The sequence below is a fragment of the Uloborus diversus genome, chromosome 1 (genome assembly GCF_026930045.1).
Source record: "Uloborus diversus isolate 005 chromosome 1, Udiv.v.3.1, whole genome shotgun sequence".
Classification (NCBI taxonomy): Eukaryota; Metazoa; Arthropoda; class Arachnida; order Araneae; family Uloboridae; genus Uloborus; species Uloborus diversus.
Window position 1 is genome coordinate 17,204,003 of NC_072731.1, and position 12,464 is coordinate 17,216,466.

The following is a 12,464-nucleotide window of genomic DNA, read 5'->3' on the forward strand; positions in this document are numbered from 1 at the left end:
ATGCTGCACAGGAATTTTGTTTTCCAGCGCTCTAAACAGTTTAACAACTCCAATCACAAATAATTTGGTTACTGAGCTCGCTTAGATCTTTTAGAATTATACTTCTGACATTACTATATCATTGTGTGGCATTTTGTACTTCGGAAAAGTTGAAATCCGGGAAATTTGTTCGTAAACGTAACTGCAATCGTTGATTATAGAATGCAAATTCAGGGTCAGCCCCCCCCCCCTAAAGCGATGGCGCAACCCTTAAGTGTGACGGAGTACCCATCCAGAATAAAAGCCCTCAAAAAAGAAAGAAATACTCCTTGAAAAAACTGCCTTAAAAATTCCAATGACGCAAATCTGCTACATGGATCCCCCTCCCCCCCAACTGTGCAAGTGCACTCCTGTTAATTAGAATTTTTTTCTGTGAGAGTTTATTATCTTACTATTATAGAGTGGTTTCTGCGAGGTTTGAGAATTTTTTTTATAGAATTTTTTTTTTTTTAAATAGAGGATTATTTCGTCTCCCCCCCCCGTTTCCCCCCAAAACCCGACGCGCAAAATGCTGGGACTTTTTACCCCTTCTTGCTGGAAGGGTAAGAAGTAATTTGCAACAGGTTTCACCTTTTTTTTTTGGATGTTTGAGTTTGGCCATTTTTTGGCCTAATTTTACTGTACTATAAGGAAAGTTAGCTTCATTTTTTTTTTCTTACCAAGTGTATAAATTATGAATTGTCTAAATGGGCAGCATGTAACTCTCTTGTTACCCATTTTCTAAATCTGCACACAATTTCTTTTAAAGCATTTTTTACTATTGATCATTTTATATTTAATTCATTGTTGTATTTTTGTCGGTGGGTTGAAGGTATTATCAAAAACCATTGTACCGAAAGTCGATGTAAGCAAGTATAATACATTATCTTTTCTTCTCCCTTGCTCTTTTTTTCGCTCTGAGGACAGCTGTCATTGGTTTGTCGACTCAAAACAATTTTTCTAGCGTATTATCTTACTTTGTAAAAGAGTAAATAAATTTAAAAAAAAATTAATTGCCTATATTTTCGCCAGATTTTTGTCATTCCAATGACCCCTTTTAAGGCTTCAAAGGGCAGAATTTTATGTCTAGTTTACGAAATTTCCCTCGAGGGTTTCTCCCCTGGACCCCTTGAAATTGGAGGTATTCTGCATACTACTTAAAAGGAAGCACTAAATCACTCTCTTGATATCATTCCCCCTCTAATGGTCAATTCAAAAAGGAAAGCGAACAAAACATTAATTAAACGGCACAAAAAATTTAAAGCATGGCTTTATGTGTCACATGCAAAAGAAAAAAAAACTTGGGGGGGGGGGGAGGACATTTTAAAAATGACACCACTAACAGAAAGTTGTTGAGACTACAAAAGGGACCTCACACCTGAAATACTCTATAACAAAAAAATCGGGGAACCAAGAAGGAGTGATCCGACTGAGACGAAAATTGGGGGATAGGAAGACAATGCACAGAATAGTAAATGATTAAATTCTCAGAACAATTGAATACTTTATGTCGGAGTTACACAAACAAGTTCAGTAAGGTATTTACCCGCCTCTAGCCAGGATACAAGCTGAATAAAGGCGTTGCAATGATCAATAAAGCTCCCGGAAGGTGTCCTGCGGTATTTCCTGCCAAATTTGCTCCAATTGTTGACCGAGGTTATCAACATTCCTTGCTAGTTGCAATCGCCATCCCATCATATCCCAGACATGCTCGATGGGAGAGAATTCTGGCTACCTAGCAGGCCACGGAAGAATTTGACAAGCTTACAGACAGTTCACAGCAACAAGTGCCGTATGTTATCTGGCATTGTCTTGCTGAAAACCAACCTAGGGTACTGCAAAAGGAACGGCAGCAAAACAGGTCTTAAGATGTCGTCGACTTACGGCTGTGCAGTAAGTGTACCACCGTTTTGAAGCAATTTTGAACTGTTTCAGTAGATACTATGTTCCATGCATTTAACAGGGTTCATACACTTTTGGTTAAAAAAAGTTCCCTGACTTTTCCAGGTTTTCCAGGTTGTTTTTTTAGAAAATTCCAGGTTACTCGCTTCATTCAAAATTTAAGTTTAAATAGTAATATTTTCAAAATAATTAAAATTGTTTAAAGTAGCAATGCAGAAGAACTGAAACTTCTCCCCTTAGATTTAAAAAAAAAAAACTGAGAATTTTTTTTCCCTTTGTTTTGTCTGTTAAAATTTTAAGTTTTTTTTTTAAACATTTTGTTCAAAATTGTTTTAATTTGTTTACTATTTGTTGAAAACAGAGTACTTTCAACTTATTTTAGCATTTCTTTGATGTCACGCGTAATATTATAGCGTTTTGCTGTAGTCCTGCAGCAACCTTTTAGCATCCACTTTTGATTTACAATACTTCCTTTTATTTTCTTATTAGTAGGTTACACAAAACATATTGAGCAAAATGCAAAGCTAAATTTCAGTATAAAATATGATTAACTTGTTGCATCGATCGGCATACATTATAATGCATAGTAACAAAAATCAACATCCGCCGATCTTTAAGCCAATGCCAATAATCTTTTTTTTTTTTTTTTTTTTTTTTTTCACATATTAAAGGACACTTACATTAAAATTTCAAATTTTCTTTTCCAGAAAGTAATAGTCAATTTTCAAAAATTCATAACTTTTTGCACATTTAATGTTATTTTCAATAGTACACATGATATAAACATCCAATTCTGTTTCTGGAAGTTTAAGTCTACTTCCATTGTGCAAACGATCAAATATGGCGACAAAGTGAAAAATTTAAAATAATAAGTAGATTTTTGGATTTGTAGCATAAAAGTAGTAATAAATAGCTAATAATCCTTAAAAAACTACAATAAAAGCAAAATAGTCAGTATTTAGCACATAAGAGTCTAAATCAATTAAAACAAAAAAATGTTACGAAGATTAAATTTTGCATTTTTCCAGAAAATAATTACAAATTATCCGGAAAAAAAGGCACAATTTGTGTTGTTTTCAATAGTTTACATTGCAATCAACATCCAATGCCGTTTTCGGGAACTTAGGCACTTAAAAAGTCGTGTGTACTTCCATCTTGGGAATGACCAAATATGGCGACTATGCCCAAAAATAAGAAATAACTTTTTTAATTTGTCGCATGAAGACTATTAAAAAATAATAAATCTTCATGAAACTACAATTCATTGAAAATTTTTTATCACATTTGCGTCCGAGGCAGTGAGGATCGATAAGATTAAGTTTTAAGAACAAAATTTTTCATTTCTCAAGAAAATTATTTTAAATAATAATAATAACAGAAAAACAATTTGCAGACCATTTTCTGTTATTTTCATCAGTTTTCAATTAAAGAAAACAACCAATTCTGCTTTTTTTTAGAAACTTAGGCATTTTAGGATCGTATCTACTTCTATCTTGTGAGTGACCAAAGATGGCGACTACGTTTCACACGTAGCTGAAATGATTTTCCGATCAAAGAAGAAAAAAAAACGACTTTTCCCGATCGACCCTCCCATCTACAGGTTGTGCTTCCGAAGCAGTAAATTGTCTTCTCAACTGTTCTTGGGAACTACTGAGAGCCAAAAATGGCGGCTGCTGAAGATTTTTTGGATCGCCACTTTTTTCATTGCTTTAAAATTGTTACAATTTTTTTTTAAATACATCGATAAAAATGAAGATTAGATCTCATAAAACCAAATTCCCTGGGAAAAAATTGGGAAAAGAAAAATTTTGGGGACACATTTGGAAAATTCCCTGACATTTTTGACTATGTCATTTTCCATGATAATTCCAAGTTTTCCCGGAGCGTACGAACCCTGAACCGAATAGAATGTTGTGGCAACCCATCTAAAACTTTAGGCAGTAGAAAGAAATGCGTTCCCCTCACTGACTCCATGTAAGAAAATCTTCGCTTTTTTGGCGCATTTTTCGTTGTGAAAAAAAAACGTTCCTTTTTCGATCGCAGTTTTTAAGTGCCAGCGTCGGTTTAGATAAAAATTTACAATTTTTTTTTGTGAAATCACAATAAAAACGAAGACTAGATCTCATAATACTTAATTCCTTGTGAAAAAAATGGAAAAAAAATTTTTGATGGACAAAATTTGAAAACTCCCTGACTTTTCCCTGACATTTTTGACAGTGTCATTTTCCCTGACAATTCCCGGTTTTCCCGGAGCGTACGAACCCTGTTTAATATCATGTGGAAGGAATCTAGAAAACTAATGGAATTGGCAATATCATTTGCTGTTGCCGCTGCATTATCGTCGATAGACTGAAGGACTTTTAATCTTATATCCTTGCGATAAAGAGTCTTAAAACTGTTTATTATACCCTGATCCAGAGGCTGAATAAGGCTTGTGGTATGGGTAGGAGAAACACAAGTTTTATATTTTTTAGCTTTAAAGTGGGATGAGCAGAGCAGTTGTCGAGTAATACCGCAATTCTTTTCTTACCTTCAAGTTCTTTAACACATTTTTTCATTAATGAACTGAATAAAACACTAGTCATCCAAGCTTTCGAATTATTTGTGTATTCTACCGGAAGATTCTTCACTCCTTTGGAGCAACGTGGGTTTTTGCAGTGTTCAATAACAAAAGGGCATTTTCAAACAGTTCCGAACATATTGCAATAGAGAAGAACGGTTATTCGAGCCTTGATTTTTTTTTCCACCGAAACGAGCTTTGTTTTTTAACCTAGTTCAAAAAAGGAGGTTATAATATCGGCTTGCGGCTTTTTATGTAAGTTTTCGAATTATTCCAACACTACTGGACCGATTTGAAAAATTCTTTCTTTGTTTGGAAGGGTATACTTTTCAGATTGTCAAATGATAATTAGGCCTGGATCTGATAAGGGGTCCCGGAGAAATCCAAGAAACTTTAAATTTCACACGTTGTGGCTACGTACTACAGCTTACGTCGACGGCCGGAACACGTCACGGGTCACGTGGTTTTGCTGTGATCGGTGTGTTTTCGCACCTAAGGTTTCGGCTTCCTCTTGAACGATATTTAATTCTCGCGGCACATGGATGAGCCTGCTTTTATTATATGTGTTACTAATGTATTTATTACTACGTAGTTAAGCAGTAAATGAAATATATTTTGCTACTTTAATAGTTGAATCAATTACCTTAATATTTTATTTACTAATAAATAACTTTATTTAGGCACTAAAATATAAAGTTCTTTATTTAATATTTCAGTTTTTAAATATATTTAGTGTTCAATTGAGGGGAAGAGAATACAGAACACCCCTCCCCCACGATTTAATTAATATTCTTTAATAATATACATTATAACTGGTGTATGATTTCTGACGTTTGACCAATATTCTAGATTTACTATTTCACGATGCCGCCAGTTCAACTTGAAATTAGGTTTATACTAATTAGCAGGCTTCAAAAAAGGAGGAGGTTCTGAATTCGTCTGATTTGTTTTTTCTTTGTACAATGTTCCATAAATACTCGACGACACCTGTACCCAGGGCCGTGCACAGGGAGGGGGAGAGGGACACCTGTTGACCCGGGCCCGAGCTTGAAGGGGACCTAATATTTTTATAACAAGTGGTGAAATATATATGGGTAAACAATATGGAGAGGGGGCCGGAAAAGTCATTTGTGTCGGGCCCCAAAATTTCTGTGCACACTCCTGCCTATACCGATAAGGGAAAATCTTTTTTTGTTTGAAACGGTATACTTCCCCAGGTCTAAAGATAATCAAGTTCAGGTTTGATGAAATTGAGGCAACTCTTCAGACATCATACTCACATTTAAATCAATTTGTACTTCATTAACTTTGTATCTCGTCTTACTTAGTAAATCGGTTTTTATGATTCTTTTGCTTAGTGGTAGTTTTGTTTAGGGGTGGTCTAACTTAGGTTCCAAATCTTTGATTTACCCAATTTGTTCTTTAGGGATAAGTTATGGGTAAAAAACAATAAATTTCATGTAATTTCCCTCACAAACGGTTAAATATAAAACCCATTGATAAAAAAAAGCCATAAAACAAAAGTATATTCTTTCTTTACCTATAGTTAAAGAAAGTATTAAAAAAATTATCATTAAGAGTAATCATTATGAAAATTTTGAATCAAGGATTCTCTGAAGCAAACATCGGTGTTTTATTTAGTTGATTTTTGTACTGGTATTGTAAAATAAATTTCACTTCTAGGTTTGGGTAGGAAATAGTACGTAAGTGTAATCAGTTATTTTTTGCTTTTTAGCTCCTAGGTGTTTTCTGAAGGTTTTTTTTTAATTTTAAAGTAATTTTTTTTTTTAAATCTAAGGGTATATTTGCGAATAAAAAATTGTTTGCTATCTTTTTTTTCTTGAAGAGAAAGGATGAGATTCAGGAATTCTCCCCATTCGTTTAGTGATATTAGAGGTTCAAAAAATAAAATTTTACGTATCTTTAGTGATGCTAAAAAACCAGGGGGTTCGGGGCTATCCCCCGGAAAAAATTTCGGAATTGAAGTCTTAAAAACGCAATTGTAGGCCATTTTTGGTAATGTAGCAGAATACATGGGGTTCAGAACTTTTCCCCAGAGACTTTTCGACGTAGGAGTTCTCCAGAAACGTTGTTTTAGCCGATCTTTGATGATGTTGAAAGATGAGGAAAGAAGGACATGGGGGCTCCTCTCCGGAAACTTTTCGAAACTGTAGTCCTGAAAACGCAGTTGTAAGCCATCTTTTATGACGCAGAGGGAAGGAACGGTGTTTGAAACTTTTCAGCGGACATTGTTCGAAATTGGAGACTTGAAATGCGATGGTTGGTCATCTTCGGTAGGGTTAAGGGAAAGGATGGGTTGAGGAGCTATCCCTCAACTTTTCAATACTGAAGCTTCTAAAACGTGCTGATAGTGGGTCTTTATTGATGTTTTCCCCCGGAATTTTTTCGGAATTGAAGTTCTAAAAATGTAACCGAAGTTCTTCGTTAAACGACGTTTTCGAAAAACTTTTCAATTCCGGCGATTTCTTCCAAATTAAAGATCAAAAAGTTCAAAGTTGTGACGATTTTCAACGACATTAAAGAGAGGGGGTTGACTGGAAAAGTTTTGGAATTAATGTCGTAAAAATATAATTGTAGGCGATTTTTGAGATGTGTTGGGAGGAGGAGGAGGGGGAGAGTTTGGTGATCTTTTCACGGAAATGTTTCGAATTTAAACCTTTTTTTTTACAACCCGCCGTGGATCCGCCACTGATAGCATTCTTACTTTAGGATAGATCTAACTTAATCTTAAGTATTTAACTTATTAGGAGAAATTTTATTTATTTATTTATTTTTTTTAAATCAGCAGCAAATTTCCTGCTTTTTCTGAGAATGACCCATCGATCAGCTGCTTCTGAGTCTGCGTCCTGTTTTTTGTAAACAATGTTCTTTCATTTCTTTCCAGCGTGTCAAACAGCCGTCAGTTGCTTTAAAACCCCTTTATCCCGAATCTATTGACAAATTCATCTGTTTTCAGAACTAAAACTGCTCTAGATATTGGAGCATTTTTTGATCTTGCAGCTTTAAACCATTCAAATAACGCCTCTTCAATATCTTCTGCTTTCAAAACTCTTGATCGCTTCCTGTTTAAATTTTCATTTGAATTTGCTCCTTCTATAAAATGACTTTTTTGTTTTATAAGATGACACAACGTTGGCTAAGTTAATCCCAAAGCTAAAGCTGCATCTCTATGACTACATTTTGCTAAAGGGCAATTCCGTTGTGATGTGTGACATTCAGATGCTATTTTTGATGGTTAAACCAAATTTTGAGCATTAAATCAGTTAACAAATACTAATAAAGTATTTTAATCATGTTTAACTATGCATTTGCTTGAATAATTGAGTTGAAGCAAAACTGTAGGACTTTTCAATTTTTTTAAAAAAAAGTTTAAAATCTTATGACGGGTGTGACGTTTGCGAGACATGAGTTTTCACATGCACTCATATTTCTAGAAATTCCGGTGAATAGTTTAATGTTTCATGACTATAGCATTTTTTTTCTATTAAAAGACATTCAAATGAAACTTAATATGTGACATTTATGATGAATTTAAATTGAAAAAACATTTTCAAAGTAAAAAAACATTTAGGTATTTGTGGCCATGTATACACATTTGGCCTAAATTGTATAATTTTCGTCAAAAAATTGATTTTTTTTCTATTTATATTTTTTAAAAAACGCATATAATTTTTTTTAAATATGTAGATAAAAAAATATTAAACACATTTTCAGATCAACACTTGCAAGTGGATAATAAAAAAATAATGTATTTAAAATTAAAAATTTATCTTAACCTTGAAAAAATCCATATCTTTGAATACTATGTGGGAGAGCAAAAATTTCCGTTTAACGCTAATTACCTACTTTACTGTTAAAATTTTTCAGCTTGATAGTTTTGTAAAATTTACCTAACATTCTTAAAAAATATGCACCGAAAAAAAATCAATTTTTTTTGAAGAAAATTATAAATTTTAGACCAAGTGCGGGATAACTAAACATTTTTTAATTTGAATAAACGTTTTAGTGGTGCGTGTGGGGTATAGGTGCAATGTTTTCCAACAAAAATTATGAGTTTAAAAAAAGTTATATTTATTTGGCCTAGCATTGCAAGTGCTGGTTCACACTTTCAGGCGGGGGGCACTGGTTGCCGTTGTTCAAATTACATGAAACTTTTTTTACAATTGTTTTGACGTAAAAGGAAAAATTTAAGAGGGTGTGTGACTTGAAAAGTAACTTGTTTTTTTGAGACACCATATAATGCACACACGCAACATAGGAGAATTGAACGAAAAAAGGTTTAGATACATAAATTAGCTCATCTGAACTTGGAATATAACAAAGAATTATCTATTATTTCTTTTTCAAAAATGTCCGTTACCATGTCTTATGAAGGTCATTCTCCAAAAAGTAACTTTTTGGTCACACGCCTTTTACAGTACAAACTTAAAGTAACAATTTATTTAACAATGATTTTTAATTTTATCAAAAAAATATCTATTTAAACCTGCCAACATTTTTTTAATAATAATTTATAATTTTTATTTTAGTATATTTTTGGTTCACAACATGTGAATTCTCACCTTCATGACATGTCACACACCTGGGGTGACTGTTTATGTTGCTTAATAATTGCAGAGCCGTGTCCAAGGGGAGGGTTTTAGGGGTTACATCCCTCCCATTGAAAAAAAAATCAATGAATCATTAAACGATTTTCCGAAACGTATTTTAAGTTTTAATTAATTTTAGAGTTAAACTCTGATACGGTATTCACCCTCTTTAATATTTCCCCATCTTTAACAATTAACATTTTCCTCAATTGTAGGATTCCCAAGCACCTTCGCTTCTAAGTGCTTAAAAAAATTAACGATGGAGGAATGGCTAAAGAGTACGGCAATGCTGTAAGCATGCAGGGGAAAAGTATTTAAAAGAATATTAGACAATGATGTAGCCAAAAAAAAAAACATAGGGGCAGGGAAAATGGTTACTTTGCTTACTATTAGGTTTTTTTATGGTACGTCTTTAGTGTTGGATGAATTAGTCGTTTCACACATTAGAAAAATGTTTCTATGCGAAACAGCAATTTTTTTTTATAAAATTTTTATTATCATTAAATTCCTCTTCAATGTTATTTGATGGAAAAACAAAAGAAAAAAAAAAGAAACTAACGTTAGGTGGCATAAAAGGAATATGTGTGCCTTTTTTACCGCTTTTACAAAATGTTCAACTGTACAAATAAGATTTCTTTAAAAAAAACATACACAAAACGTTTAAAAAAAAGCCTAGTTATCGAACTAAAATTAACTAATTAACACGTATAGTTAGTTTTCCTTTGACAACGTAAGTTACAAAGGCAAAAAGTTTCAACATTTCCCTTTATGAAATCCTGGACACGGGCCTGACTTATTTATTCATTCTTCCTTTCACAAGTGTCTCAAATATAATTGTTTAAGTATATTTAATTTTTTTTATAATGTGTTTTAGTTTGTTATAGTAGGACAAGGAGTCATGTCACACAATAAATTCTCACCTCCGTTACATAAACACAAAATGCCATTCCTCATTCACACGTGGCAGTAATGACATCAAATTTTATTTTCCATGATACAAGGGATCCCCTTTGTTTATTTTCAGCCATAGTTGAAGTTGTGAGATATTTGTTGAAAACAAGATAGATTTTTCTTTAAAAAACTTAGTGTGGTTATTCTGATTTCTCACCTCCATAACTTAAATTTCAGGGACGTAAATTAATGTAAAAAAATAAGTGAACACGTTTTCATAAGCTTAACATGTGCAGATTGTGGAAACGAAGGAAAAAATTTTTTCCCTGAAAAATGTAACCATTAGGTAAATATTAATGGAAAATTCCTCACCTCCGTGACAGACCTTATTGATGTCATTATTTCTGAGGTGAAAATAAATGATGGAGGGGAAATACATCAATATTAGGCATTCTACCAAAATTATAAATTGCCTGTATATCCTCAAATTTTCTAAACACTATTTTTTAACATACATTTGAAACTACTACTTAAGACGTACTTTAATTAAGAGAGCTTAATATTATATTCCCATGAATCATTAAAATTGCTGATTGTTTCTACAAGTAATGAAATTACTACTTTGATATTAAATTGGCCTTGACTTTTAAATGTTAAAAGTTTTTTTTTCCGTGAACAAGGCATTTAATGATTTTTTTTTTAAAATTATGAGTAAAATATTTGTAACTTAGCTGGGTCATTGCTCAAGGTTACTTCTAGTAAGTAACACTTTCATGTAAGAATGAAAAAAAAAAGAAAACGATATTGTTAAAAACGAAATTGAAAAATATTTGCATTTAAAAGTAACGTTTTCTGGAGAATGACCCATAAACAACACTGTAATGCTCGTATTTATTGCAAGCCAGCCAAAGCAGTTCAATACGGTCCTCTTCAACAATTCTCTGTTTTCTTCATCAAAAGAAAAGAAAAAAAAAGCTACACCATTGTAAAATACAGTAAAACCCCTCCTAACAGACACCCCTCTTATGCGGACAATTTGTAATTCCCCAGTTCCATTGAAAATAACATTATTAAACCCCTGTCCCGCAGACACCTCGCTATTGCGGACAAAAAAATTTGTCTCGTTAGTGTCCGTATTAGAGGGAAATATACTGTAGTAGTTTTGGGAAATGGTTAGTTGTTTTTGTTTGATTCATATAAGAACCGTTTGTAATTCAAATAAGCGGCAATTTTTTCATGTTAATGCTGTATTTCGTTCTGTTTTTGACAATTTGATTCATGAAAGTGGCTGATTCAATTAACCACTGATTCATTTAACCCGCGCTCACTGCATATCAAAATGTCGTAGCCCGACAAATAGTAGCAAAACAAGAAAATTCTCGAAAAAATACATATTTAATTCATTTAAATTTGCTTTACAAAGCAAAAGTAATTCATTTCTGCATTCATTCTATAATTGAATGATATAAAAAGTAACATGAAATCAAAATCTAGGAAGTAGCTTTTTAAAAATAAATTGACAATTTTTTCTCAAACTACCAAACTTTTCCCCCACCGAATTCATCATTCAAATTGAAGAGAAAATGAGCGATTAATGATATAAGAACTAAATATCAGTTCTTGATTTCAAAAGATCTCTATTATCAATCCTTCGAGTTCTCGATTATCAATCTTTCGGGTTCTCGATTTCAAAAGATCTCTATTGTCAATTGCTGAAGTTCTCGATTTCAAAAGATCTTGATTAACAGAAATACTCGATTCCTGAGATCTCAATTATCAAAAGATCTCGATTATGCTCATCACTATTGCCTACCCTATAAACGGGTTCTTATGGCATGTGTGCACTATGGAAGTCAGACTTCACACCAAATTAAGTTACGGTTGGAAAAGTAAAACAGCACATCCCAAATTACCAGCCTAGCTGGCACATGATAACAATAACATTCTATTACACCATCGTAAATTGTATGAATCAATGGAAACCCACTGGATATTTAATTCATTTTGTACAATTTGTTTAACCGACGCAGACTTCGTACAGAAAAGTGGACGAAATTGCAAACCTGGGCACAATGGCGCAACTTATATTTGCACCACACAGTACAAGCATGCTTGCACCAGTCTCATGGCCGTCAGAGCTCAGCCAGGCTCCACCTCAATTATCCGCATGAGCAGATTATGCACATGAATTTTATTTACTTCTTGACTCTGTAACAGTTTCAAGTCAGGTCCCAAGTTCTGAACATGGGGTCCCTGATGAATATGCACATACTTGGTACTCCTTCTATTCTGCTTGCATGAGCCTGGACAAAATTCCTTACTAATGCTAATTTATGCTTGCCCAAAAATGCACGAGTCAGGAGCGGATTTACAGTCTAAATTCAAGGGGGTGGCGGTTGAAAACAGTAAAAGCCATTCCTCCCCTAAACCGTCATGTGGGGGGGGGGGGGGGGCAGGGAGTCAATTGCCCCCTTACCCTGTCC